Consider the following 3,853-nt stretch of genomic DNA (forward strand, 5'->3'; position numbering starts at 1 on the left):
TCTTTCTTTCTTTCTTTCTTTCTTTCTTTCTTTCTTTCTTTCTTTCTTTCTTTCTTTCTTTCTGTTACCAGTGATAGAACTCAGGACCTTGCCCTTGCCAGGCAAGTGCTTATGCTGCTGAGCTATCTTCTGGGCCCGTCCTGTTTGTTTTTGAGACAAGGCTCACTATGCAGTAAAGGTGGCCTCCAACTCATGACGATCCTCGTGTCTCAGCCTCCTAAGTGCTAGGATTATAGGTGTGTACCACCATACCCAGCTCTACTTAATGGTTTTTGAATAAAATATTTTATTTGGTCTGTATTTTGTTGTGATTATTTAGCATTAAGTTTTCATTAACTTTATTTCATATACTTGGAAAAAATATCCCTTTCACTTGAAGAAAATGATCTGTTTCCAGTATTGATGCAATATGAGCATAAAGTGCTACATTAGTTTCACTAAAAGGTTATTATACCATGCCATTTTAAAAAAAAATCATTATTTTAGCATTATCAAACATGCTTTGCCTTAAAATTTTTTATTTATTTTTAGTATTTCAGAACTGATACCCCGACATCCTTACTCTTTTACTGGGGATCAGACTCAAAGGTGTTCTTTCACTGAGATCCATCCCTATCCCTTTTAAATTTTGAGATAGGATCACTCTGCTCCGATTGTCTTCAAATTTATAATCCTCTTGCCTCAGCCTCTTAAGTAACTGGGGTTATAGGTGGGCATCACTATGCCCAGCAAAAACTGCATTTTTAATATACATTTTTAATGTATTTGGACTGGAACTGAGGAACATATTAATGTGAAATTTTCTTAAGAAACTAGCTCTACTTGAGTATTGGAGAGTATCAGTATGTGACTTTAATGAGATATGTTTGTGCTTTTCTTCCTACTTCAAAAGCTATTTTAAGATGACTTATAATAGTCCTATATTTAAAGAAATCATAATCCTTAACTAGAACTGAGAAAAAGTATAATTTGTATTTGACTAATTTCTTTGATTTATGATAATTTAGCATTCACTGATGGGTCATTACAATTGAACCAAGGCTTAGTTGCTAAGGATTATGTTTAATCCAACAGTATCTACTAAGGAAAGAATTTCATTAGAGTTTTCGCCTTTTAGCTAAAACTATTTTATCCTGGCTTTAAGACTCTCATCTTGATTCTTTTGTACTGTATTTTGTACTTTTATAGGATATAGGGGAGGAATCAGCAGCTTGGAAGTTCAGCCAAGTGATCTGGCGGGATGGGCATTTGCCTGGCTGCTTTTACAGAGGTAATTCAGCATTGTTTTATTCACTCTCTGTTTATTTTTAATTTTGACAGATGTCTGTGTGCTTTCCCAGAAATAGGCATGCTCACAGTTCTGGGTGATACTGTGCTGTTTTGGGCAATCCAGTTTTCTTTTATGCCCTCTTACAGATTTAAATATTAATGGTGATTTGCACATGCTTTTTTGTACATTGAAAGGCGCTGATGGTGTTAATTGTGCAGGATGAAGTCCACTATCATTTCTCAGTGAACACTTACTGCATGGCCCTCATATTGGGAAGATGAGCCTCTGCCTTTCTGTTGGCCTATGCTTGTATTACACTTAAGCTTTTCTTCTTGTCACGTGAAAGAAAATTAAATTTTAGCTTCACAGTTTTCAAGGTACTTACAGATCCATCAATACTACATACTATTATGTCAGGTGTTTTTTTTTTTTTTTTTTAATGTATTTAGTACAGGGTCTACAGGGTCTCACTACACAGATCAGACTTGTAGTGATCCTTCTGTTTTCAGCCTCCTAGGCTCTGGGATTACAGGTGCGCCCCGGGGGCAGGGCCAGCACAGCATGCCAGGAATGGAATCCTATGTCAGTGATTAATGATCATAAAATTTTAAGGTTTTTTTCATGAATTTTAATATTACTTTGAGAGGTTGGGCATGGTGGCACACACCTATAATCCCAGGATTTGGGAGGCTGAGGCCAGGAGGATAGCTGGGGAGTTCAAGACCAGTCTGAACTGCATAGAGAAACCTTGTTTAAAAAATAATAATTTTGAGAATTCTTTTAAAATTTGAGGATTGAGAATCCTAGCAATTTTGGTGGTTATATTTTAGAATTACCTTCTTTTTCCATATCTTCTGGTAATTGTCCTAGTCAGTGTTTTTCACACCTTTACCCAGGCTTCTTATACCAGGAGTACACACTGAAGCCATAAAGGATGTTATAACATGTAAAAAGGCTCTTTCCCTCTCCCACTCATTGTTAACATTGTGTATCCTTGCAGGCATTTTCTAGTACATATACAAACATTTATATTTTTGTATTTACATTTTCTTAACACAAATGTTGGCCCTACTTCTCAGTAGTATGCTTTTCCCCCCCTTAAAATAAATGGATTTTTGCATTCATTCTCATGTCATTCCTTTTCATTTCATTTTTTATAGTATTGGAGTATTTGGTTATAGATTATAGGATAACTGTTTTAACTAGTCTCTTATCTATGAGTATGTAGGGGTTTTTTTTGGGGGGGGTTAGGTTTTTCTGACTCATTATAAATATTAATGTAAATATTCTAGGATATATCTTTGTGCATATTTTAAAATAAATTCCTGAAGAAAACATTTGTTGGGCCAAAGAGTGTGTACATTTAACTGTTTGGTAAATAAGTTGCCTAACTCTGTAAGGAAATGCCCAATATCAGTAGTTTATCATAGTGGGAATCTGTTTTATCTCTGACAACACTGGCCAATGTAAAATATTTTTATACTTGTCATTTTTTGAACATTGCAGTTTTTTTGTTGTTGTTGTTGATTTTTTTAAGACAGTGTCTTGTTGTTGAAGTCCAGGCTGGCTTTGGACTATGTAACCAAGGCTGGCCTCAGACTCTTGGTAGTCCTCCCTCAGCCTCCTGAGTACTGGGTACAAGGCGTACATCACCATACGCAGCATGCTGGGTTTTTTGTTTTGTTTTGTTTTGCTTTTGTTCATGTTTTTCTGAGACAGGGTTTGGTAAAGTAGTCCAGGGTGGCCTTGACGCCTCTGTGTAGCTCAGGTTGGCCTTGAACTTGTGGTAGATCCTCTTGCCTCAGCCTGCTGAGTACTGGGATTAGTATGTTACCACACCTGACCATGCATCAGTTTTTGTTGATTAGCTTTGCTTGTTTTTTCACTGAGTTTGAACATTTTTTCCATTATTGTTGTCTATATGTGTATTTGTAAGCTTTGTGTGTGTGTGTGTGTGTGTGTGTGTGTGTGTAACCGGGGATTGAACTCAGGCCCTTGTGCTTGCCAGGCAAGTGCTTATTCTACTGAGCCATCTTCCCTGCCCCTGTCCTTGTGTTTTTACCTTTTTATGGGGCGATTTGTATGTCTATATCAAAAGACAAGGAGCTAGTATTTGTTAGGCAAATTAATTCTGTTCATCTTTTGCTTATTATTTTATTTTGGGTGGAGGTTGTTTTGCCCTTTTATTTTTATTTTGTGTGGTTAATTATAGTGATCTTATCTTTTATTGGTAGTGTGTAATGTTTAAAAATTCACTTTTGAGCAGAGGACTCACTTTCTTTTCACATTATAACATCTCTGATAAGAATTTCTGACTTAACAGTTTTGACATTTTTTCTGTTAAACAATGTTTGTGTATCTTCATATTTGTAGTTTTAGATTTAGTGAACTTTGATAACTTGAAAACAGTTGAACAATAAATTACAGAAATAGATCCTGAAATACATACAAAATCAGAAAATAACTGTAGCTTTTCAGAAATGTAGAAAAAAAGTGCATCATTCATTACATGGACTGAGGAAAAGTGGCTAACAATCTGGAAATAGGTCAAGCTGGATCACTACATTAATGCCTGTATCAAAA

At 35.7% G+C, this 3,853-nt stretch overlaps 1 protein-coding gene across 11 annotated transcripts in view; it reads left to right on the forward strand.

Moving 5' to 3' along the window:
- The window catches only part of Znf148 (zinc finger protein 148), a 183,162-nt gene that overhangs the window by 46,742 nt on the left and 132,567 nt on the right, over positions 1-3,853 (forward strand). For 8 of the 11 annotated variants that reach the window (XM_023702177.1, XM_023702184.1, XM_004642165.3 and 5 more), the window contains exon 2: positions 1,189-1,270. The exons of 1 other annotated variant lie outside the window; for it this stretch is intronic. The gene's annotated coding sequence lies outside the window, so the exon portion shown is untranslated. Of the gene's footprint in view, positions 1-214; positions 237-1,188; positions 1,271-3,853 lie in introns of those variants that run through there. 2 more of the 11 variants (XM_023702179.1, XM_023702185.1) reach the window with 1 other exon arrangement.

The sequence above is a fragment of the Octodon degus genome, unplaced genomic scaffold, assembly GCF_000260255.1.
Source record: "Octodon degus isolate 3935 unplaced genomic scaffold, OctDeg1.0 scaffold00147, whole genome shotgun sequence".
In the NCBI taxonomy this organism is placed as follows: domain Eukaryota; kingdom Metazoa; phylum Chordata; class Mammalia; order Rodentia; family Octodontidae; genus Octodon; species Octodon degus.